This window comes from Lepidothrix coronata, unplaced genomic scaffold (assembly GCF_001604755.1).
Source record: "Lepidothrix coronata isolate B3197 unplaced genomic scaffold, Lepidothrix_coronata-1.0 Scaffold75, whole genome shotgun sequence".
Classification (NCBI taxonomy): domain Eukaryota; kingdom Metazoa; phylum Chordata; class Aves; order Passeriformes; family Pipridae; genus Lepidothrix; species Lepidothrix coronata.
Genome location: NW_016690255.1, coordinates 488,830 through 515,064, shown reverse-complemented (window position 1 = coordinate 515,064; position 26,235 = coordinate 488,830). Strand labels below are relative to the sequence as shown.

The following is a 26,235-nucleotide window of genomic DNA, read 5'->3' as shown; positions in this document are numbered from 1 at the left end:
TAGCCCTAGCCTGAGTGAGAAATAAGGTCTCTCTGAGCTCAACTCTTTTACTTGCAGTCCCTGTGCTTCCTTCTGCGTTGCTAACAACAGCTGAGCTAAGCTGAAGTACCCTAATGCACCTGTCACCAAAAGGATTTTTTTTACATGGTTTGTCACAGACTCTTTAAATACTTCTCAGAAGTGCACCCGCAAAATGTTTGCTGCATGTTTATTTCTTTTGCAGTGTAAGAAAACTAACCCCAAGGAAAATTGTAGAAAAGTATTGGAAGACTGGTGGCTTCTGAATTGCAGTAGCGCACCTCACAGTCATTCCATTAGCAACTGATAAATACTCCTGCTTTCAGTTGTAACCATTCTCACCTTTGTCTATTAAATGATGGGATTTATTCTCTGTGTGGACGAGAGCTAGATTTAGAGGCGTAGGCCAAGTTATGTTTTTGCAGTGAGAACCAACCTAGATCGCTAACCTATGCTTATTGTTATTAGTGGGTTTGATGCTACAAGCAGTAACATTTGCACACAGGTCAAAATCACGTGGAGGGCTTATGTTACGACTCAGCCTCATTTTAAATATGATTTTGAAGACATTATGACCAAGAGGATTTGAGTAGGTAGATGTCTACAGCAGGCATTGGATGTGCTTCTGCTTCCGCTCGTTCTAAACTGATGAAATTTTGGCCTAGGTAGGTCTCTTTACAGTTATGTTTCAGCTCCCTAACAATACCCCATACATTTGAAATACTTAGATTTTATTAATTTAATTGTACTAGTAATTTGAAACTTTTTAAATTTTTCTTTTATTGCGTTTTATTTGTGCCTTATTCTGGCACAGAACTCTCCCAGTGAGGGGTACTTCATAAATATCAGCAGCACCTATGTTCAATTTTAAAAAAAGAAAAAAAATTAGGTGAAAAAAAATTTGTTACTACTTGATTTAAAAAAAGAAAATACAAAGCCCAGATTTTGCATCAGGACCTGCAGCTACTCCAGTATTTATCTATCTTTTGACTGAGTGGAAAGACCTAGCTACCACTTATCTCAGTAATGTCCATTAAGGATACCAGATAAGACAATATTTACATACTGTTGCTTTTAAAGTTAAATTTTTCTACAGTCTGTTGTTAGGTTTGGTTCCAGTTTTCATTGTAGACTACTTCTACAATATATCTCATTTGGCTGATCATGCACAGTAATCTAACAGTTAAGAGTGATCAGGAAAGGGGGAGAAAATGCTACTGAATCTTCAACTTCTGCTGCTGGTTTCCCATTCCCCAAATAGAGAGAAAGCATCTGAAGACGAATCTGCCATGTTCTGCATTGGCATATAAAGTAAGTCAGGATAAAGCTGTACACTGTTAGATTTTTCCTGAAAAAAAAATGGTTATTGTTAGCTGCAGAATGAGCTAGTTTTCTTCTTCTATTTTAATGAATTGCTTCATACCTCTTTACTTCAGGGCAGATTTAATACTGCTGTTGATGTTTTGATATCTCTGGAGTGTAATGTATTTATGTTACAGTATAATTGTGTTTTACACTTCTTTCTTTAACTTTTGATTCTCAAATTCATCTATTTATTTCAGAGGGGAAAACAGACTGAAGATATTTTAACTGTGTTCTAATCATTCCTGACTCTTAATTTTTAAACAACATATTAAGCATGGGGTTTTGTCTCTTGGTAATATATCGGTGGAATGGGATCAGGCCACAGTTCAAAACAGGATTCTCACAAATCAAATTGATGTATTTTTCAAATCCAGAAGAGTGTTAGAACTGCCAAAGGAGTTCTTCCTTACACCTCATTTTCTGTCAGGAGGTGTTTGTTCATTTGTTTGGTTGGTTTTAACTGAATTTGTGATCATGGATGCCTAAGCAGGTTAACTTACGTTAGTAGCAAACACCAAAAAGTTGTTTCTACACCAAATGAAATAGGGTTTTCATAATGCAAACACACAATAATTGAAAAATTCCTGCTCTGAAGGAGCATAAAGCAGTATGAGTAACAGATAGGAGGGTTGCACAACTTCAGAGATGATTTAACACATACTGAGTACCATTACTTGTAGTGTCCTTTACTGGCATTGTACTTAAAATCAGTATACCCACCTGAATTAAAGATGACACTTTTGATAGGCAGGCAAGAAAATCTGAAAGGACTGGAGACAAGACGGAGGAGAAGGCAACATTCACGCTACATAGACTGTCCTGTAAATGAACTCCAGAGGACCAAAAAGCAATACTTTTATAAAATGTTTTTTTTAAGTTTTCTTTGCCATCTGTAGGGTCTCTCACTCTTTTTCTCCTTTTTTTTTTCTTCTACATTTTCTTTATAAATTTTTTTCTTAATTATATCAATGACATTAAGACATTAGGAATTCTAGGGAGGGAAAATGTAATCATACAAGACCCATAGTACTTCTGATGGGTTTTGATGATGAGGAAACACAGTTGAAATTTTATCAGAATATCACAGCAGAACTATCACCACAGCTGGCTTTACTTATGCTCTGGAAACTTCAGGGTTCTTTTTTTGGGGGGATAGGGAATGGTATGCTTTGGATTTATATGGGGGATGCTGTTTTGTTTTAGAAATTCCACAATGGGGAAAATCTACTCGAACTCTCAGCTCCTCTGAATTTGTATTTTCTTGAACACTGGGCTGCTGCTTGCCCAAAGCATCCAGTTGCAGAGCCACTGCTCTGCAGATTGTCTGACTCTTTTCCAGTATCACCAGCTCTCACATTTAGCTGTAAATTACATGGTAATTAATATTTACCTTTAGCCTCAGCACCATATTTCAGGTGATTGTGTGAGAATCTTCTATTAATTTTCCTTTTTTTTCTTTCTTTTTTTTTCATGAAAACATTAGTTCTTCATTATAACAGAAATATACTTGACATAACCCTAGGACTTAGATTGGGCACAAGCCTCTGTAACTTCATCTAATTTCTCAGTGGTTATTGAGTAGTGAGGTGTGAGTATGGGCTTGGTGCCATGCTTTGCCAGCAACAAAGGAATAATCCTTGTTATTTCTATGCGGGGAAGGCTTGGGCCCTTTGCTGTTCCCCAAGGCGATATGGTCCTGGGTGGAAAAAGCCATGTTGGCTTGGGCTTGACATTATGATGGCTACAGGCAGTAGCAAAGTCTCAGATTGTAGAAGAGAACAGGAAGAGAGGTTAGTCCTGGGACCAAGGAAGTGCAGGAATGTAAGGGAAGAGTTTAAGAGTGGGAATGTGTGATCTGCAAAGCATTGCCTGGTTCCTCATGTGAGGTCCTGCTAGGGAATTAATTTTTCCTGCTGTGTTGGAGGAAGGGGAGAGAAAGTATGTATTTCTACAGAGGTTGTTTTGTTGACTCTTCCTTGCTGCTATCCTTTATACATAGAATAATAGAATGGGTTGGGTTGGAAGGGGCCTTCAAGATCATCTAGTTCCACCCCTCGCTGCCATGCACAGAACACCTTCCGCTAGACTGTGTTGCTCAGAGCCCCATGCAGTCTGGCTTTGAACACTTCCAGGAATGGGCCATCCACAACTTCCCTGGGCAATCCATTCCAGTGCCTCACAATCCTTTGAGTAAAGAATTTCTTCCTAATATTTAATAAAAATATCTCCTGGTTTGGTTTAAAAAATTCCCCTTTGTCCTGTCTCTATCTGCCCATGAAAAAAGTTGTTCTTCCTCTTTTTATAAGCCCCCGTCAAGAACTGAAAGGCTGCAATGAGGTCTCCCCAGGACCATCTCTTCTCTAGGCTGAACAATCCCAGATCTCAACCTGTCTTCATAGGAGAGGTGCTCCATGCCTCTGCTCATCTCCATGGCCTCTTCTGGACCTGTTCTAACAGGCCTTTCTTGTGCTGAGGGCCCCAGAGCTGGACACAGTACTCTGGGTGGGATGTCACAAAGGCAGAGTAGAGGAGTAGAATCACCTCCCTTGACCTGCTGGTCATAAAATAAATAGTGTTTTAATAAGGTGTGCAATCCCATTTTTGTTCTGGAAATAGTGTGCTGGTGACTGTGCTGTTGATGGCTGCCTGCCTACATGTGTCTTCTCCCTCTCTCAGCTAAAAATAAGCTTTGCCACCTGCTGTCATTTTACAAGGAATGTTCCATTAATGATGATGCCAAAGAGTGGTTTTAGATGTTACTCACTGCCATGATAGGAGCCATGTTAGGAGTGCATGCAACTATTTACTAATGAGGCTGTTGGTTCTGCTGCTTCTGAAACTGCTTTTTATAGAAAACATGACAAAGTTTAATAACCTGACCATCTTTATTTCCTTACTGCATCAGCAGTAGCCTCAACTGTTGTTGAGCATGTGAGGTCTTCTAGGATATAGGAAAAAGTTTAATGAATCTATTGATGTCTTTTCTCCAGTGTTCTTCAGCGTGCTGAAGGCAAAGGAATCCCTTCTAAGCTGACATAGAGCTGGAAATCTGTGTTAATTCTCTGAATCTCCATCCCTTCCATGTCTATGAAAGCACTGGTAGAAGATGAAGGGATAACATTAGGTTTACTTGGAAATGTGTTCCTGAAAAATGTAGCATTACTGCTCCAACTTAATGTTATTCGGATGCTAGCACATATCCTGACCATAATTGTTCTTCCAGAATAAATCTTTCAGTTTTATATTCTCTTCTCTAAAACAGGTTGCTCAACATTTAGTTTTCTTGCTTTAAGAATAAACATAGTCTTTCAATGGTAATATATAAACAGATAGCTGTAAAATACATCACCATAATACAAATCCAAGCAGTATTTATTCGCTACAATCAGTGACTGCACTGATTGTGCCCTTAGGAAAATGAATGTTCCTTTAAAAATGTACAGATCAAATTAACATAGTAGTTATAGAAATGTGGGGGTTTTTTTCTTCAAAAGAGTTTGTAAAAGAAAAAATGGGAACAGTCACTATGGATAACAGAAAAATAGGGTTGAGATTGGTTTTCAGGAAGTAAATATATTTAACTAACTTTTGAGGTCTGAAATGTATTTTAGCATGGAATTTGGTTAAATGCTCTCTGTGTGTGCCTGGTTCTGGAATGTGAGCTTTATAAAAATTCCCTGAAAGCAAAGCATTGCAGTTATGTTTTTTTAAAGATCATTTTTTTGATGTAGGTTTAGTATCACTGTCACAGCATCTAAGGCTTCTTTGGTAGAAGCTACATAGCTAACGGATTTATAAAGGGATTGCATCATAGAGACTTTTGTGATTGATTTGTACATATTACAGCAAAAATTGCGGCAATAAAACAGATCTTACCCCATGACAAGCTGAAACAAATAAATTTATTTATTTAGATGAATTTAGTACTCATGAAAAGAGCCAGATTGACAGCCACAGAGACTTAATACCTCTATTCCACAGACCAAGTACAGTAGAAAGTAGTGCAGGATCCTCATGTGGCCCTGCTAATGTCTTAATTTTGATCTGTAGCTACCACCTTTAGACACGAGTAGTTCAATTTACATCCCCATTCACTCCTTAGACTAAAACTGCCAACAAGAGTGTCAAGTATGGCGATACTGTAAACTAGTCAAACAGAACTGCCGACTGATATCACAGGAACAACTTGCACTCCTGAGTAACCACTGACCTGGCCAAGATTCAAAGCAGTGTGATGTATATGTGAAGGTTTCCACATTCCTATGCTGAAGTCGTAAAGTGGTTTCTCATCTGGACATGATGTTCCTCTTTTGTCCCTGATTAAATCTAGCCAGTGTTAAGAGGTTTTGCACTCTGTCCACATATAGTTGCATTTCACTTGAGAAGCTATTCAGAGGACCAATCCCTTGTTCGTGGTTTTTTTTTTTTCTTTGAATTCAAAGAAATCAAAATAATTGTCCCTCAAGATGAAGTTTGAAGAACTATTCCCAAGAAGGGTCTCCTGAACTTTGCCTCTTCCTCTCCATAATTCTTTCTCTACCAGTGAGTCTGATCAGGAATAAGTTATACTGCCTTCGGTGGAAGAGATTAAGCAAATTGTACAGACTTGAGTGCACCAGACTTTGGCAGTAGCATGTCTGCTTTCTTCTGAAGCTTACCTCATCCCTCTGCTATAGCAGCTATGGAAATCAGTCAGAGGCATCCATTTGTGCTTTTGCACTGTGATTTGAATTAGCATGCATGTAAAGTAGTCAACCTTAGTTATTTCTTTGCAAAGGTCAAGTAAAATTATTGTCCTCTTGCCAAATTTCCCCCATATTGAGAAGGGACTACTAAGGATAACAAGAGTAGTGGTGTAATATTATTTCATTGCTAAATTTAATTAAAGTTTTCTTAAGGTCAATAATGCAGAAATGTGCCACTTTGTCAGAAGGATCTGTTCCAAGTCAGAATGTTGATCTCAGATGAGAAATAACAAATGAAATATTTTCTATAGTTTTCGGGTTTTATTCTGGTTGTATGTTTTAAAGCTGTAATGTTGGACATAGTTTAATTATGCTTTCCCCTTAAAAGAAAGTGTGTTATTTGAGCTACTACTAGTTGTTTAAAATGTAAACCTTAAACTGAGAATAGGAAAACTGTTCTTTTGGGAGTGTTTGTACTTGCAGGTGGGCAAAAGAATATGCTTACCATATGGGTGTTATTTTTGATCGGAATGGTAAAAATTATCACTGGCTGAAAGAAATTCCATTTGAGTTCACTTTAGCACATGAAAAGCACTCCTGCTTTTTCTGTTATTGCTGTGGTCAAGTTAGTGGCTGCTGATACAACTTGAGCTGTAGAATTGGTATAACACTGCTGTGCATAAAAATAGAAGTGTATTTTTGTTATCAAAAGTAAGCAGTCTTATTGTAATACTAGTGATATATTCTTCTGTTGTACTGTCCAGATGACACGGCTCTTCTAGATATGTTTGATACTTGCCTAATACCTTTATGTTTTAGGTGAGATCTCAGCTCAATATTGAGAAGTGACTTACTTAGCATGTATTAACATTAATTAACAAATAGCTTTTTGTTGGAGTTTACTTTGTAATTGTAGAGCTGTTTTTGTGGGCGAGTTACCTATGCTTTATGAATTCTATTCTGCTGTAACTTTCCTTAAGAGGGTGATAATATATATCTTTAAGTGAGTGAAATAAGATGGGTTGGCAATAAACTTAGATCAGATCTTTCCAACAGTGGCTGCCCAGCTTCAGAAGCTGTGTAATCTTAAAATTCTTAGCTTCTAAAAGCACTGTTGAGAACACTTTAAAAAAAAGTAAAAGGAAAAAGTTAATTCTTCCAAGTAAGTAAAAAAATTTAATAATTTTGGTAAATGATCATGTGGCGATTATTAAACTAATATGTAATTAGCATTTTCTAATGACAATCATAATCTTGACAAATGCTTTCATTCATTTTTTTCTAATCATTAAAGACTTTAAAAGCACTGATTTTTGTTAACTGAGTCCCTTGGCTATTCATCAGTGATGCAATTCAACCTAATACTCCAGTGGCCAGTAATCAGAGAGTTGCCTATTAAGTGAAGGAAATTTTATCATTGTCTTTATGAACATCAGCTTTATTTCTTCTCTAATACAGTAGGTAGGTAGAACTGTAAGAGCATCCAGCTGATAGTTATTCATACCTTTTTTAAAAGGCTGAATTACACCAATTTTTTACATGATCAAAATTCAACCAATATTTCAACAATAGTATGATCTTTGAAGTTGTTCAGATACGGGGCTTTTTTCTTTTTTTTTCAAAGTTAAACAAGAAATGATTTTCAGTCTTCTCAATGGATCAGAGATACCAAACATGGCATATATCTAAATGTTCTCCTATGTGCAGGCAACATATCCTATAATCAGTGCTGATGTTTGAATCCTCGTTTATCCCACTGCTTGTGCCAGATCCTCTGTTCTAGCAATTCCTTGTATTTTTTTATCTATGCCATGGCAAAGATATTCTTCTCATTCTGAGCTCTCTGCAGCAACTCTGCAGCTGCTCAGGTTTCTGTCCTCACTTTACTGAAGCACGCCAGAATTCGTGGCCCCACTGCAGCCTAACTCCTTTTTCAAGCATGTTTGTCCAGCAGAGTCTCAATTTCAGTTCTTTTCCCTGCACTTGGAATGCAGTTATTTTATATTTACAGAATGTGAAAGATAAAACAAGTATGCAAAAAGTATAGCAGTGTAGTACATAGTCACCAAAATATTTCTGTCTTTGTTTACTTTAGATGTTTGAGTTTATGCAGAGCCAAACTGACTTCAAAAATAAAGGACGGATGATCAGAAATGTGGATAAGGACAGCATGTTCCTTTGCTTTATTTAGCATTGAGCATATTAATGGGTGCTCAATAAATGGTAATGGTTTTGGAGACATGATGATTGATGTTTCCTGGATCAAAACATAGAGGTTTTGTTTAAGAACAGCCCAGCTGGCAGAGTGATCCTCTTTTGAAACTGTTTGTGATCAAAATATATCAGAGCTGTATCTATAAAGTACGGTAGGCAAGACTTTTTGTCAGTGGATTGGTTAATTTATTTTAACAGTAAACTATCAACTGTATCTTTGATTATTCATCCCTCCTGTCACACCATATTCCTATCAAGTGAGTTAAAGTACTGCTCTTTTCTCTGCTTTCCAGATTTTGTTTCTTATGCTGTAAACATACTGCTCTCAAAAAGGGCTATATATTTTTGGAGTACGAACACATACAAGGTAATGAAAAGAGAGGATTACATATTTATTTGTGTACAAAATTGTGCCACACGCATACTTTGGACAGCTAGTATTGAGAAAGAGAAAACTATCATCCGTCTTTTAAGGAAGCCATCTGTGTAACTCATCTGGTGCTATCATCCCTAGTCAGAGCACACCTCAGTGTGACTGGTATAACCAAATACTCCGAGATCAGAAAATAATCATGTCACTTACTTTGTCATCTCAGCTGTTTGTTCCTCTTAAAGAAGCAGTGCTTTTTATTTTGAGTTAAGAGGAGATGGCTTCCAAATTAATGATTTCCAAGATCTTTAGTACAGGTACTGAGCAAAGCCAGTTAAAGCTATCCTTGATAGCTTGATGGTTAAAGTAATATGAGGGAATTCAGAAATAAAGTAGGCAAATTTAACTTTGTTTTCTCTCCCTCTTTTTCTTGAGGCCACCTCATTCTCTTCCCCTTCTCTCTCCATCCAGCTCTTTTTTCACCTTTAAGGAAAATAAATCAATTACTGTATCCTTTCTGACCTTTCAGTTTGTCGTGTATATTTTTCTTTGGGTTTTTAATGCTTTTGGTATACTCTCAAGAGGAAAGTAAAATTTCTTAAGAAAAAACTCACAAAGTTGATTACGCTTAAAAAAAATGGGAATTAATTTCAAATGTTGGGAGCATATTTACCAGATAAATTATATGAAATGCTTTTACTTTTTTCATTTGGGAACTTTGTATTTCCAAATTTATATTAAAATTATTTTTTTAAGTAAGGCATGAAAAAATGTTTTGTTAAGGAGTCTTTAAAAATCTGAGTCTCTCCATGGGACAGATATGTAAATATCCAGAGTACACATTTCTTATTGCATTGATGTGTAGCAGCAGGAACCCTTGAACTAGGGTTATTGACAAAATAGATTGCAACAGCTCCGAAGAGTAGCTCAATTGTGTCTGAATGCATTTAGGCAGCTTTAATTCCTGAATTAATTATACAATATACTGTAAAGCTACAAAGAAAAAGCCATTAAAGTCATCTGTGTCAAAGGAAATTTGTGTATCGAGGAGTAGATTGTGGCGTATAGTCACAGCTGCAAGTCTAGGTTGTATGGGGAGATTGTCTACCCGAAAACAAGTTCTTCCACAACCCTCTGGTTACAGTGAAGGCAACAGTGTTGGTATTGTCAGGACTACGTACTGCTGCATATCTGGTCTTTTTTTCTCTGGGTGGTAATTTCCAATCTCTGTTGCTTGCATTTAAAGTCACTGAATTTCTCTCTTCCCCCAAAAATGAAAACAAGTAACTGTTCTTACTTAAGTATTTGAGTCTAGAAGCTTGGGACATTATGCCTTCAAATATCTGAGCTAAGATGACTTGTGAAAGGATTGCAGTGATTGGTAGCACTGTAGTGTTGGGAACAATTTCAAGCAAAATAACTCTCCCTGATTGCAACAACCACTGCCCCTTTCTCTGTCCATATGTAACAATGGTTGTGAAGGTAGAGCCAGGGCTGTGCTTACTCCCATCTGCTTTTTTAGCAGTTCAGTTGAGGCTCTGATCTTTTAATGACTACTCAGTGAGAGAAAACTTGTTTGCTCTGTAGAAATGCCTGTGCACCTTGTAAAGAAATTTGGTTCCTAATGGCAACTGTAATGCTGAAATTTCATCACATGTTGCTTTTTATGAGATGTGGACATTTGAAAAAAAAGAAAGGACGTAATTTCTCACAGAGATGTTGTGCTCTTTGAGGGGCAGAGTTTCATGCCAACAACATACAAAACAAGTGGCTGAAGCAAGGGCCTGAATACATTTACTGTGAAAAAATCCTTTTCCTGGTAGCAATAAAGCGCATTTTGATCTGTATTTCTGAAGCTGTGCTGTTCATTGTTGCTTTCTTTTGTTCTGCCTTTACCTCCTTTTTCCCAGAGAAGCCTGTCTGCTTTAGCCTGCCTGTTTCGTGCTTTGCAGAGCATCTCTGTAAAAAGGATTTCATAGCACATAGGTTTATGTGCCGTGTAAAAATTCCTTGCAAATACTGTTCCATCATTACTTTATAGGAGTACAGCACTTCTGCTGCCATGGTGCTCTTGACTGAAAGCATAAGTGGTGCATAGGCCCCTGAATAGTTCCTTTGCGCTGAAGTAAATTTGACTTAGGATTTTTACTTAAAACAAGGATAATCATGTTTGCATGTGGCACAGTTACTTTGGCAGCCTCAGCATCTCAGCCATTTTATGTTCCCTCTTTTTTTTATTGTTATTATAGCAGTTGTCCAAACATACAATCACGTAGTACAATCTGTCTGGAAATTCTAATTCTGACGAGAGCAGAGGTGGGAAGAAGGAGGTGGCAAATTGAAGGTTTCAGTATTTTAAATTCAGCTTTTGCTTTAGTCTTCTAAGTGTTCCAGAATGCTCCACTGCAATCACTACTTACTGGGAAGTATAAGTGGTCTCAGAGATACAAAACTCGAAACCAGTATTAAGTCAATTGGTATTTATATGTCATGGGTTTCATTGTAATCAATCCAAAGCTGAGCATGCCATTCTAACCCAAAATGTGTTTGAATTAGCTCAAAGACCTTTAACTGCAGTGGTACTAGCAGGTGCCACTAAATACTGTAAAATATTATTATCTGACTAGTGATCCTTTAAACTAGGCTGTTTAATATATGCACTGAATATTATACCAAATTTTGTGGAATTTCAAGCTTGTGGCCAGGGACACGGAATGGAAAGCATTGACTGTTAAATAACATACAAATTAACTATCCATGAGTTTAACTTAAGGAATAGATTAATAAATCTGTCAAAACTGCCTATCCTCCTAAAAATATATTGTAATCTTAGCATGTTACTGTAACTCAGTAAAAACTTGGTGATATCAGCATAACTGATTTTATCTAGTATTTTTCTTTTCAAGATAAATCCAAAGGTGTTAAGATCACATTGGTTTTATGGTCATATTTGATATATGACAGTATCATCTATGTCTGCAGAATTTATGATATTAATATGAGGAGAATGGTGGGCTTATTATTATGGGTCACACAGAATTACAGATCCCAATAACAGTACACCTAAAAAAAGAAAAACTGTCAGCTGAAGTGTAGTGTCAGCGCCCGTCTTTTCGAGCTGTTGTAGCTCACATTAGAAAGAAGGCCATTTTAGCTAGGAGCATAACAATCTCATTGTATTAATCATTTTCTGTGTTTAAGGAATATGAGGATGTCTGCTTTCAATGACAGAAATAAAATCCTTGAAGGGAACAGTCTGTGAAATAAACTCTGAAGGGACAGTGAGACTGCCTCTCTTTACTCCCTGTGGCCTAATTAAACAGTGGAAAAGCCACCATAAAAGAAATTAAATTTAAAAAGACAGATTAGCAACAGGAAGGGTGTGGCAGCATCTGATGTGCATACGGTACTCCATTTGCAAGTATCATGAAGAGCAGTGGTGCTAAGAAGCAAAGTAGGGGCTTGCTGATCATAGATTCTTAAAAAATATTTTCTCTTTTGGCAATGACAAGATTCTCTAGTCCAGTCTAGTATTTTCTTTTTGCAGTCTTCTGCAACAATGTAACACCGAGAGAAAGAAAGCCACATATCAGCAGGTGTGCTATTCTGCTGGTAATATTTCACTTATAAAAAGTATATGAATAAACAATTTATAATCAAGATTTTCAAGGTGATTCTACAGGCCTATACACATTTTCTTGTACATAAGTATTAGCACTGGACCCGGGCCTTTGCTGGATGATATATATTTTTTTTTTATTTTCTGGTTTTTGTACTGAGAAGGTCTGTATTTCCAAAACCAAATTCAGCCATTGATTATCTTTTTGAAAATAAGAGAGGTCCAACTGCTGGGATCTGTTGAACTCATAGATTGACTTTACTTGGGTAATAACACATGGTTATTCCTGTCTGTGACTGATACAGTGCAAAGAACTACAATTATTTTGAAGGTAGAAAATGACTGTAGGAAAATTGCTAAGGCTGTTCTGTCTGGTGCGGTGTAACGTTCTCCATCTTCAAACCTTTGTAGTTTGGTATAATTTGTGTTTGTGCATGGTTTGTGTTTACACTACTTACTGCTAATGCTGACACTGCTAGTGAAACAGCATCAGTGGAGATCAGTGCCCAAGGTCCTCCTCTCCCTCAGCGGGAGTTCTGCTTTTTCCACTAGGAGTTCTTCCCTTGCAGAGCAAAACAGCTCACTCATTTGGTGAGGTTTTCCTCTGCTCATGTTTTAGCTCAAAAGTCATGGGATCTGTTCTTCACGTAAGAGCGTTCTATATCCAACAGAGTATACGTAAGTCCGGGTACAAGCAGTGTGCCTTAGTTTACTCTCTAAGCCAAGAGGAATACTACAGAGCTTTTTTTATTTCTCTCCAGAGCAATAATATATACAAATCTTTTGTCCATTAAATCTCATTGTCCTTTTGACGCTTAGAGGCACATGTTTGGGAGTGCACCATGAGGATGAGCCATAGCTATATAAGGCACCACCAAACTTAATCATTAGTCATTAAGGAAAGTTTCTAAACAAAACTGACAAAGAAGCAGACCAAAAAGATCTCATGCTCCAGAAAATACCTCTGTCTTGGTCACTAAGCCCAGGTGCTGAGTTCTCAAGTTGGAAGTCGGCTGTCAGCCCCCCAGAATCTCCAGCCACCTGTCCGTCACAGGAGCTCTCTCAAGGACCCCCAAGCTGCTGAGTGGAAATATCCGAGTAGAAACAGTCTGATGAATGCCTTTTCCTGCTCAATTTATGCATTGTTACTTCAAGAAAAGTGGTAAAAATGTTTACAAGTAGTTGCTGTGCCTACAGGTACGGACCCCAGAGCAAATGGCTATTGAGCCAATGCTCATGCGGGGAAACAACAGGCAAGAGATTTCTTCATTCCCTCATCGTTCCCTAATATTCTTGGAAGTTTCTGTACCAAGCGTGGAAAGTGCTTCATCCTAGGTTATGCAAATATCAGATCACAAGCAACAGGGAAAAAGGGGGGAAGACTTCACTATGACTCTTCTGTATAGGCCAGACAAATTACCCAAGCTCACAGAGGAAACAGGACACATTGTTTGAGGTATGGTATAGTGAAAAAATTCCCTTTATGTGCTTTTTGTCATTAGAATTTATGTCTCAAAGACAAGTCTTCCCGGAGACTTGCCTACAACATTTAGCCTTGCACTACCTTGAGTAGCATTTGTCTTTCAGACAAACTCCAGCCAGTCAGGATTGAAAGCCACCGCACAGAATGGACTTCACAGGTTTAATTCTTAAGGCAGTAAATGTTCCGACAGAAATACTGGGTGGGTAGAATTATTTTCTATTGGTTTTTTAAACAGGAAAAAAATATTAGATATTTCATCAGCATGCTAGAGCCATACATTCACTATGTTTCTGAAAGCCACCATCACCTTTCACTGTTATTGTATGCTGATTTTTCTGTTACTGAATATATGCTACTGGACAGAATTTTGATGATTCTATATGCAGGGAAATACTAAGATTTGGGGAATGAGTAAAGGCTGCTTGGTGATAATAAATGTAGGAAAACATGAGTGAAAAAGCAGTTGCCTCTTTATTGGTATTGGTTTATATGGCTGTATGCTCATTGTGTTAGTATCTATCACATGTGGGTTTTTGTTAGAAAACATGATCCTTTAAGTTTTATACATGTGCATTTCTCGGTGTTAGCATTGTGATTTTCATACATCCCAAAAGACAGGCGTATTTTGTATGTATTACACTTTTCTGTGCTTTGTTATTGCCAGAAGCTTGAAATCAATACCGCTTTTTCTTTCTGATAATTAAAAGGATGGTTTATCTTTATATGGATCTTTAATTTTAATAAGCTAATAATTCTGATTTTAGCTACTATTATCTTAATAGCTAAGCCTTCTTAAATGTTTTTATCGTAATTCCTTTGGATAGTGTTGCCATTTTTTCAGCCTGCATGAATCGTTGCTCTATAGTGACGTCTGCTGGAAATGGTAAACTGAAATGTTCAAGGGCATATTGAAGCTTTTCAGTTCAGGGTTACTTGATCCTTTTATGTGCATGAAGAAAAGCAGAATCACTTTTTCCCATTCCCTAAACAGGTGTGGTTTCTCCATTAGACTTGGTAGAATTTGGGTTTTATCTGTGGCGGGCACATATTTTTTGCCTTGCAGCACATTCCAGCACTGTAATTTGTGACATGTGACACTTGTTCTGTGTTTGTTGTAAAAGTTGATAGTTAGAAGTCATCAAGTTGTGAGAAATAAGTGTTTATGCTCTCTATCAGATCCATACTGAGATGTTCAGATTCAGTTATTCAGCACTTCTTACTGACAATCCTGACACCAATATTTAGGTAATTATAGAGGAGTCAATAAAAGAAATTTATACTTTTAATCTGACATTTAGAGTTAGGTTATATTTGCTTTATATCTTAAAAAAATATAACATTCAAAATAGACAACAGACATTTTGCATTAGAAGTAAAAAAGGAAAATAATGAGCCCATTTTTAAATGAATTTGAAAAGCAATCTGATTTTAGTTCTTGCAATGCAGAGCAAATGAAATAAAAAGTATCGTACTTTATTTACTAACCGATGAATTGAATTGTCCGCCTTTTATTACAGATATAAAGCAAAGACTATGAAGAGGCAATCATTTTTGCAGCTATCAGACTTTCAGTAACATATCTCTTGTGGTTTAAATAACAGATAGTTTAAGTGTTTTTCCATTACCTTCGTGTAAATGAAAAATGCATAAAATATTTTAACAAGGCAAAGTAATCCAAGGAGATTGTTATTTTGTGTTACAAATTAGGTTATTTCTGTCATAAAATTAAAGGAAAAAAATCAACGCAAGGACATTTCAGCTTAATATCATTTACCAGAAGGAACATGTAACAGATTTAATGAGCTAGCAGGTCACCTGAATCCAGCTGTTTCCGACCAGCTTTATGAAACGGAGAATGCAGCTAACGGTAGGAGGTAAGCATTATTACAAGCTCTCAAGGAGTTACAAAATCGATTTCTGCTTGAATGAATTAATTTAGATTATCAATTTATAACCAGCTACACGAATCCCATCAACTCAACAATTCAGTGAATGATCAGGCTCAGCCCTTGCAAGAGCTTAACAATTAGAGAGCTCTATAGTTATCTCCTGTCCTATGGTGCTGCTAACAAAGTTCCTTAGTTTGACAGAAAGAGAAGGAAAATGTTTGCTTAAGGACATTGCAGGAGTGAACCACATCTTTGGTGAGAGAAAAGAGCAGCTACGATAGAGCAGCTGTGTTCTTGTGTCTTACCTTCTTGGGAATTCCTCCAAAGGTGACTGAAATGGAGCAGTTCTTTCTACTAGCGAATGAACATGACCAGTGCAGGGAAGAGGCCAAACCATCTCATTTCAGTCATGTATTTGGAAAGAAAATAACAAAGGATAGGATGTGAAAACTAATGCTTATAACTATCACATACTCTTAAAGTGCTGTACCTGTAGTGCTATTAAAAATGTCTTGCCTTTTTGCTGGAATGTAGCAAGGTAGTTCCTCTGCCTCCCAGTTCTAGTGCAGTCATTTAAACCTGTGCAAAGAGAATGTAAATTGCTGCTAGTCAGAATGTTACTGTTTTACATTTACTTTGCACAAGTGTTAAATGGCTATTCAGGATGCAAGTCATTGGTGATTCAGAGATTCAGGCTGTTCATGTTTTAATCTTTGACTTTTCTCCTTCTTCTAATATTGCAAAATGGTTATGAGTAAAAGGACATTTGCTGTGCATCAGTTACTGCTGTCTCCCTAAGTATAAAATACAGTGGTTACTCTTCCTTGCATGTTCGCTCAGTTTTGGCACCATCTTCCCTGTCTCAGAAGATGAGAGTGGTACAGTAAGTACAGCACTTTAATGGCAGCATATGATTTACCACAGGGACATTAAACTTAAATAAGAAATTGTGTTTATAAATATCCTTTAACAGAAGCTGGGATTCTGAGTTTAGTAATACACGTCAGTGGTGAGGTATAAAAAGGTGGTCAGCTGTTAGGTCATAAAGCCTTTGTCACCTGAAAATAATCTCAAATTATTACATTTTAGGGCTGAGGAAAATCAATAGGATTATATTTTTCTCCTTCTAAAAGGTACATTTGCAGTGCAATGTTCAAAGAGTAATAGGCATGATGGCTTCTGTTAGGGACAAAATGAGTTGCACCTATGTCATGTGGAAAGTATGCTGCTAAAAAGACTTCTGATTCCTGACAGTTTTAAACCACTAACAAAAATTGTTAAATAGCTCTGTTGCCCTTATGCTGTAAGAAAGTGGAGTTTTTTTAAGTACCAGAAATGCATCTTCTGGACAAACTTGGATATGTTCACATGGGCTACCAGTACTTTTATTTTATTCTTGGCTGTAAACAGCCTTCTCTGAATTCTCTCTGGGCAGACAAAAATTGAAGACAACGATACAAATGTGTTCTGGTGAAATGGTTAAAAATTATGAGATATCCTTTTTTTGTAGTCTTTTCTGTAGGGTTAGCTCTAATCGGACAATCAAATTATTGTCTTGTTCTATTAGTATTATTTTAGCAATGTTCTATACTAGCATTTACAGAAGCTGGTGTTTGTGAGATGGTAGTATTTAATAATCTCTGATTTCTTGGGACAGGCATTGTACAGACCTGGAAACATTAGTCCACCCCATAGACCTCATCCTGAAAACTTTTCCAGGCTACACGTAGTTCCTCAAGATCCATAAAATAACCCTGCAGTAGGTTAACTAAGTGCATGGGAGCTATCAGTCCATCAAACAGTAAAGGAACTCATCTGAGCATGTTCTTTCTGTCTCTACCTATCACAGCAGGTACTATACCTTTTGGAAAATAAGGCTTAAAGTATATGGGGCACTGATGAAAGTGAACCTGTAAGTTATTTTTTACATGAATGTTTTCTGCCTTATGCTCTTTCCCAACCACCTGCTCTAAAAACAAATTTGGTGGGTGGGACAGTGCTACCATTGGACAGATATTTGGGATATTTGCTATTGAAGACATTGAGGCTTTACAAAAGTAACTCTTGGTGTCAGCACTTTCTGCTGTCCTGCATGCAATACTGGGAGCAATGTAATCCTGGCAGTACCACACCTCTGTCTTCTTTACAGTGTGAATTTGCCACTGATTTCTATGCTTCTGCCAAGCCAGCTCCTTCAAAGCTAATTGCAGTGTCAGGGTGATCTCCCCTACTATGATGGTTGAGTCTGAGGGGATAACTAAATAAATCTCGCACTGTGAGCTTTCACTGAAGAAATTCTTCCTCTCAGATTTGGATAGTTTGTCTCTGGAGCATGCTATCATTCATGGATGGGCAGCTAAAAATTAACAGGAATCAGAGGCTCAGTGACTTCCCAAATGTCAGTCTTTCACGTCCAGCAGCTATTGGGCTGAGATGAACCTATAACTTTTCCTTTGAGGGGAGAACCTCTTGCCATGTGCCATGTGACTCTTCCTTCTTCCCTCATTCCCATAAACATTTAGTAGGTGAACTGCAGAGCAAATCTGTCACAAGGTGAGATGTGTTGCACAGACATGGCCTTTTCTTGTCTATGTGTTTGGTCAAGTGGTTGTAGCAGTTGACCTAAAAACAGCTAAGTTTTTAGGTATTCTGTAATAATGTCATTGCACTGTGGAGAGTTTTAATTAGAGAAAAATTTAGGTCTCTTTCAACTGTTGTGAGGAAGGCCCACACAGTGTTTTTCTAAGCGATGTGCAAGTGGTTCCTAGCTGGTGTGGCTGCCTCAGTGACAAGGCAGCAGAGTGTTACAGGTGAGGCAGCCAGTATCCCAAGCACAAAAGCTATGTGAGATGCACTTGCTCTGAGGGCCACCCTGAGTGTTTCTGCATCTTAATCCTGGAAAGAAGGTGCTGCATCAAGATACCTGAGCAGCTGCAGGCAGAGGTGGCTCAGGGTAGCCAGGTGGGTTAGCAGAGATATTCCCACAGAGCTGGTGACAGCAGGAGAGGCAAAAGGGGCAGTCTAGCATGGAGAGGAAAGAGCTGGTACCACAAAGGTTCAAAATACTAATGTCAAGTTCAGTCACATCCCAGACAGGATATACTGTGATTGTGTAGTGTTTGCAAAATAACCAGCAGAAAAAGTAATAGTGCTGAAATAAAAGACATAGCTAAACAAGGCTTAGGGGTATGGCCTTCAGAAAGCTAAGTGCTTTTTGCTTGGGCCCATTAGCAAAAACACTGATATTTGCTTTAAGACTTATTATGGTTTTTTGTAAAATAATACAGGTTGGATTAAATAAACTCTGTTTCAGGAGTTTATCTTCCTTATTATCAAAGTTCATGAGATTTTCAACTATCTTTCTGGTCAGAAAGGATAATAATAGACTTGTTATGTGTGGATTTTCCTTAGCATAGTTTCAGAAAGGTGCAAACATATTCATCAGAAGTGATTATTTGCTTAATTATGCCAGAAACTGCTGGTAAGCTTTTGGATTTTCTAATTTAGTCCAGTGCAATTTTTTTCATTATTTTCATAACTCTAGCTATAATCAACTGTAATTTTTCAAACATATGTTTCCATTTTATTTTATGTTGGCAAAGGCTTTGATTGCAGTCCCTAGTGCTTACCTTAACTACACCTCATAGAGGTTGTAAATGCACCTCTCCTCAGCTGCATTGCAGCTAGAGACAGTGTCTGGCAGTAGGCTAGGATGGGCAAATGACCTCAAAATCCTAAGGGCCTATAGCAGCGGTGTTCCACATTATTGATAGTAGCAGAGATATTGACAGTCTGTGCTTGGAAGGAAAATAGGAGTTTGATATGACATATTGTGTGTCTCAGCAAGACTCATAAATAATTTTGACAAGTTTTTGTATGCATGGGAAAGTCCTTGATTCAGCCTCCCATAAAAATAAACTTCTATTATGGAATGTATTTGTCAAGTGGCTGTGTGATGGATGGAGCTGCGTTTACCCCTTGGCAGTTCGATGAGTTTTAGATGCACAGCTTACCAGAGAGGATTTACGGGCAGTACAGAAATAATTATTCAGTATGAAATACATAATTCCTGTACCTGAATTTTCATTTTTTATTATATTTTGTTTCTGTTGCATTTCTGGTTTTTAAGAAAAAAGGCCTTGCCATTTTACTTGGAGCTGTTGTATGTCTGTAGTTTTTGTTTGGAGAAACTAATTCAAGTTCTTTCGCATACTTGTCTAGTATTTTGCTAATTGAACGAAAGCTTTTAATAAATTAGGCAAAACCGGGAAAGTTTGCATTTGAAAATTCTTGTTTTTAACAATAAAAACTCTCTTGAAGGGATTTCTTATACTTCTATAGTATTAATAAATAGATTAAATTCAGATTCTTACACTAGGTATTGCTCGTATTGCTCTCTTTTTCTTTTTTCTCTTTTTTTTTTTTAAACAAAATAGTAAACTCCCATGAAGAGGTCATAGCTTTCTGATATGGAACCCAGAGCACTTGGCACATTGGTTGCATTCTTCCTCCCTCAACTGTTTCTTACCTTTTTTTTTCCATTTCACAGTAGTCTTCCTTTTCTGTCAGGGCTGCCTTCATAGCTCTTCTTAATCCTGTCGTTTCTGCCTATTCACTTCTTACTCCTTTCACCTGTCCTGTTTTCAGTCATTTAACTTTTTCTTTAAACTAGCTCTCTTTTTTTTTTCCTCCTCCTGTCCTCCTGATTGAATGTTCTCCCTGCTGTTAATAGTTTCTCCAGCCTTTCTCCTTTACTTTCTTCCTACTTTTCCAGTCCATTTCTTCGTACCTTTTTTCCTCTTTGTTCTCGCCATCATCTCATGTTCTAGCTTATTTTTACAGAGTTCCTTTATGACTTTTTTTACTTTTTAGCCTCTGCCCTCTCTATTATTTACCACTCCTAACAGTCATATTTTCTTCCCGTTTGCAACTTCTGACTATGACCTTCTGACGGATACCGGTTGTTCAGTGTTTCTAATTGGTAGTCTGCTTGTCTTTCTACACATAATATGGAATTTCCCGAAGTTGTGAACATGGCACTTTTTTAGTCCTCCCTATAGAACTATGGATAGATCTCCATATCCATGGTTGAAGAATCACATTGTCCTTACTCCCCAGGAAGAACAGTGTAGTCCTGAATGTGTTAACAAAACTTTCTGTCATAAAAGACTCAAAACACTGCTAATTTTGAAAATTACTTTCAGCATATAGTACAGCTAAGAGATCCCACTCATCATAGGTGGGAATTATTGTGAACGCGGGATTCTTTAAGAAATAGCAAACTATTTTAAAAAGTAGAATATTTATTTTAAGACTTCATGGTATTTACTATTACTTGTAGATATAGTAAATTAGAATTCCTGTTCTTCATTTAAACACATTCGGAGGTTTGTGTAGAGCAATTTGGATGTAAAAAATGTACCTGCTCAAACAGTCTGTGGAAATAAGACAGTATGTTAATCCTTGCAACCAGCACCTGGATTCTAAAAATTGGTAACAATTAGAGTTGTGCTAACTTCCTACATCCAGACACCTATATGTTCAGCTGCTCACACGCCACTCACATGCTTGGATTTGAGCTGCCCTCCAATCTGCCATTGCCCCTCCAGGAGGGCATGGTCTCCAGTGCCTCCTCTGGCCTGTCTGCCCCAGGTGGACCTCTCAAATAGCCTTCAGCATCTCAGGTGCCACTAGACTTTTAGATGTGGGAAGCTGAGCTGATTAATTTCTGTTTGTTTGCGTGCAAAATAATGTTGCATATTTCTTTGAATATATCAGGATTCAGTTTAAGTTAGGAGCAGGAAATCAGCAGCAATCTCATTTGGGCTGAGTTAGTAAAGCTTTGGAGAGCACTTAAATAGCAGGTGCCTTGCAATCAGTTACATCCTCTGACTGTCTGCTTGTCTCCCATACATATACCATATGGGGCATCTGTGATTTTGACTCTTTATCTCCTACTGCAATTTGTCCACAAAAAGCCTACCTTTAGTATTTATTTCTAAAGTGTGTTTGTTGATGGACAGTTCCTGCCTGGCAAAACTCCATTGCTACTATTGCTTCTCTAGATAACACATGTAAACAGGAGGAAGGACTTAGTCTGGTACAGCTAATTATGTTACTGCAAAAATCTACCAGAGGTGAAAGCCAGGCAGTTGTGAATTGTATTACACTCAGGCATTTGTGTTTATGCTGTGTTGTCTTGCATAGGTCAGGGCATCCATGCTGTAGAGCTGGGAGTTAGAGCAGTAAGTGTTCCCCATTTTCCTGTCATCTCTCCTGGGAAGAACATCTACTAAGGGGAAGGGAAACTTACAGTCTGTTAGATTGGGACCATAATTGGATGAATCTCCTTTTTCTTTAAAGTGTAATCCCATAAGGCTGTTTTAAATAGTTGCCAGGTTTATTGAGGTATCACTGCTTGATCTGTGACAGTTGAAGGTTTGTCTGTACTTCCATTATAAACCTCCTTAATAGGGAAGAATTAATTAGGCCAAATAATCTTGGCCTAAATCTTACTTAAGAAATCCTCATCCAGAAGCAAAAAACATTTATAGAAGGCTTTTCAATTTTTTGTCTTTTCTGCAATCCATTTCTCTGGAATTTTGATGCTAAAACAGGGAAAGTAGTATTCTATAGTTGTACCAGCTTTTCTTTCCCTGAATATCTTGGGGAGAGGTGGGAGATGGGGGACAGTTAATGTAAATCTGTAAATGATGGTGTAAATGTGCACTTAGAGGTTGGTTTTTGTTTTATTTTGAGGGCTTTGGGGTTTGAGGGACAGCCTGTCAAGTATGTATTTATGAATGTCTTAAAACCTTCCTGTCTTCATCTTCCCTTTTCATCTTCCCTTCATCGTTCTCCAAACCTGCTGCTTCATTTGCAGATTCTTTTAACAATATTTTTATTATGCATTCTCATAGAGCTCTGTATTAGCAGTGTTGTATTAACATGATGCTTTCTAATAAGTATCAAGCAATTTCTCAGTGTGCAGTGCTGTGTCAGAGATTTCTATTATTAATATCTTCAGGCAGCTTCATTTCAATCCATGTTGTGCTTCAAGGATCTGTTGAAGTGCACTTCAATGCATCTGAAAACATCCTCAAAATAGAACAACATGGATTGAAATTGAGGGGCCTGGAAGCAAACCAGAGGGGACAATAACAGCTTAGTAAAAGTCTTATTTTTCTCGAGTCTCGCTTTCTTTTTTATACCACCATTAAACATAGAAAGCTGAACAACAATTAAATACTGTGGCTTCCTGTAGCAGTGTGGTAGTCTCACTGGAAGAAATAGCATCAGCATCAACATCAGATCAGCATCAACAGATCTGAGAGATAAGATTGATTGTTGCTTCTGAACCTATGTGGTTGTACTCATCTGGTACCCAGATTTCAAAGGGTGAAACTGGAAGTGCTCTTGCTGATTTTTAAGCTGCCTATCTGCGTATACAAACTGCATTATTTTTATTCAGCAAAAGTAGCATATGTAAATGTACTGCATGGAGGTGCAAGATGGGAGTTTCTCGGCAGTGTACCTCTTACAGACTAGCTTTCAGTTTTCATGTACTCCCTTTCTTATGAGGATATAGGAAAGAATAAAAACCTGCTTTCTTTCTCTTTTTTTCTGCAAAAACTAAGATTTTTGCAGTGATGGTTTCTTCCAAAGAATCATTTTAAGTGATTTTTTATAAGAAAATAGAAGAGTTTGTAGAGGACAATAGATGCACATTCTTGTCAAAAACTGACAAAAGTTCTTGTTTGTTTTATTAGACACAAATTTAAAAAAAATCTTTGAAAATATATGCATGGCATATATGGCCAAAATTCTGTACAAGAGTGTACTATTGCTGACCTGGGTGGCAGTAAGTGCCCACATACACAGTTTTATAGATAAAAGATCATCAAGGTTCAAGTCTGGGATCATTCTACAGGTGTGTGGGCTACATTGTTTCCCTAAACTTAGCATCTCCTGATTAATCTCTCATTATGAGGAGATTTCTAGTTTGCATATTTTAGAGGGAAAACTCTGAAAAATGAGCTATTGGTGTAATTGATAGCATGATATGTGACTCAATTTCAAGAGAATTTGAAAGACAACTTGAGGGAACTGACAATGCAATGCTCACTACGGTGAGACGCCCAGTGATTATAGTTATTTATCATGTATGTATGTGTCTATTTATTACTATATATTACTATTTATTAATATATATATTAATAATTACTGTAACAGTATCCATAGTTTAAGGATATAAATGTGGTCAATAGTATCTAATTCACTTGTGACCAAAGTATATGAGAAAAAAGGGGAATGTACCATTTACTAATACGTACTCAAGACAGAAATCCATTTCTTTTTAGGGATTAGGTCTCTTTAAAAGCAGCTGGGGAACAGGCTACTTAATAATAGGAGAAAGTCAAAGTATGTATAAAAAATTTCGATTAAAAACTCGTTGATATTTTATTACCTTTTCTGTATGTTTCGCCAGATTTACCTTTTGGAAAGCCCCTTTAGACTGTTTGATTATTCCAGTAGTAGAACAGCCCCTGAATAATGCTGATGTCTAACAAGGGTCCTCAGTTTTGAGAGTACCCATATACTAAATTGTGCTGTCTTTCAGTCTAGGAGCAATAGGTTACAGGCAAAGGACATTTTCCTCCCAGCTCTTCAGGGTGCTACAGCTTACCTAAAATACTGCATTTTAAACTACAGAAGTAGATTACTGACCCTCTGGTTTTTTCTGTATTTAATACAGCAAAAGAAGTAAAGAGAACATGGCCTGCTTTGTTCATAAATGTTTTCAGGTTGTGAGTGGAACTGAAGATGCTAATTTCTTCACTGGGTAAAAACTTAAGGCAATTTTTTCCAAATACACTGAGAAATCTGCATCTAAGTAGTGTTAAACACAGTGTACTGAAATTTGCACTTCAAGCCAGAAGTTATGCCTTGGAGGTTTATTTTAAGTAGAGTAGGCTTTGCCAGTTTCAACTGAACAGATTTACTGGTGGAAGTGGCTTGTGAGTGATTCCATACAGTGAAGTTTCTAACTGGAAGAACTAGAACCTTAGTTAGATACTATTTAAGTTAGTTTCACTAAAGAAGAATTTAAACCCCTTTTTCAGAACTGGCGGATGTTTGTTAGAGAGCCATATTGACCTGCAGGTTCTTACAAGTCCCTTTTTATTCAAGGTCAAATTTGGCTCTACCAGCTACAGTTTAGAGGTAAGAAAAGTCATGAAAAAAAATCCTATTGTTCATGACTAAGAGGGTAAAAAAGTAACTTTGTAAAGCTGTGATTTTGTTATAAACCAGAACCCAAAGCCTGAGTGACAGTTCAAAAGATTTCCGATTTATTGTTGTGTGAAGCTTACCCCTAACCATCCCCTAACCATCAGAACGTGGACTCCACAGCCCAACTTTGCCTGAAGAGATACAATCTTGAATTTGTGGATTCCAAGGGGTTTCTTTGTCTTCCCTATTTTTCCATTGTCCTTCAGCCAAGCTCAGGAGGACCAAACTTGACTTTCCTAATATCACATCTGAGGTAAAAATCTAGAAAGTGACCATAAAAAAAAAAAGAAAGTGACTCAAGCAACTTCATGTACCTTCTCTAGACACCAGACAAAAGAGAAAAAAAACATAAACTTATTCTTTGCCCTGAAGCTGAATTGGAGTGTAATGCACTATCATGTTATCATCATTAAACTTTAAAAAACAAGGATTACAAAAGTTAAAATTATTAAGTTTACAATATAAACTTTGTGCTGTTGCTTAGGTCTGTAGTTTAATAGTATACATGTAAATTTTGGCATAAGAATTTCACATCCTTAAAGATATTTTCTAATTAAGATGTGAAGATAAAGTCATCAGAAGTTACAGACAGGAATTACACAATATTCTGAGTTGGAAGGGATGCACAAGGATCTCACCAAGTCCAACTCTTAAGTGAATCAGTGTGAACGAGGTCTGAAGTGGATCAGAAATCAAGTCCTGAGGCAAACGGAATGGAAGAAAATAAGACACTTTCTTCAAAGCTATGTTTCTTTAGAGTAGTTTTGAGCAAGGCAAGCCATGAATTGTGTTCTAATGCTGAATTGCATCTTAGTCAACCCAATTCGCTCTTCTGACTTAAGAAGGGCTAAATCTAAGTTAGAGGACCATTGGCTGTGAGTATCATAAGTTCCCATTGTGAACTTCGTTAATGGGTGAATGAAATGTGAAGTCTTCATTGCAGAATACTTTGTTGTGTGTTTTTTCTCAGTTCCCACCTATGAAGAGACATTAAAGTTTTGAATGATTTTTTTTTCCTTTTTGTGCCATGATTTCTTCTGTTTTCTGCTTCTCAGAAAGCATGATTTGTTTATTTGTGTGAGACTATGTGTTATAAAAGGATTAACTTGTTAATTGTTTTTTTCGAGTGCAGTTTTAAAAAGTCCTGTTTAAATAGGTGCTAATGTTTTTGGTCTGAAAGTCGCCATGTTTACTGCTACAATAAGGAGACAAGACTTTTTTATTTTTTATTATTTTTGTGTTTTTTTCCTGCAGAAAAAATTTCTTTTTTTGCAACTTTTTTGATACATTCCCCATGCATC

General features: G+C 37.2%; 1 protein-coding gene and 1 long non-coding RNA gene across 2 annotated transcripts in view; one reads left to right on the top strand and one right to left on the bottom strand.

Annotated features, from left to right (window-relative positions):
* The window catches only part of ZNF407 (zinc finger protein 407), a 333,641-nt gene that overhangs the window by 266,444 nt on the left and 40,962 nt on the right, over positions 1–26,235 (top strand). The gene's annotated exons all lie outside the window — the stretch shown is intronic.
* Positions 648–3,841, bottom strand: LOC108499572. The gene is made up of 3 exons (XR_001875578.1): positions 3,771–3,841; positions 2,104–2,213; positions 648–873 (listed from the first exon to the last, which is right to left on the bottom strand). It is a non-coding gene; the product is annotated as an uncharacterized LOC108499572 (long non-coding RNA).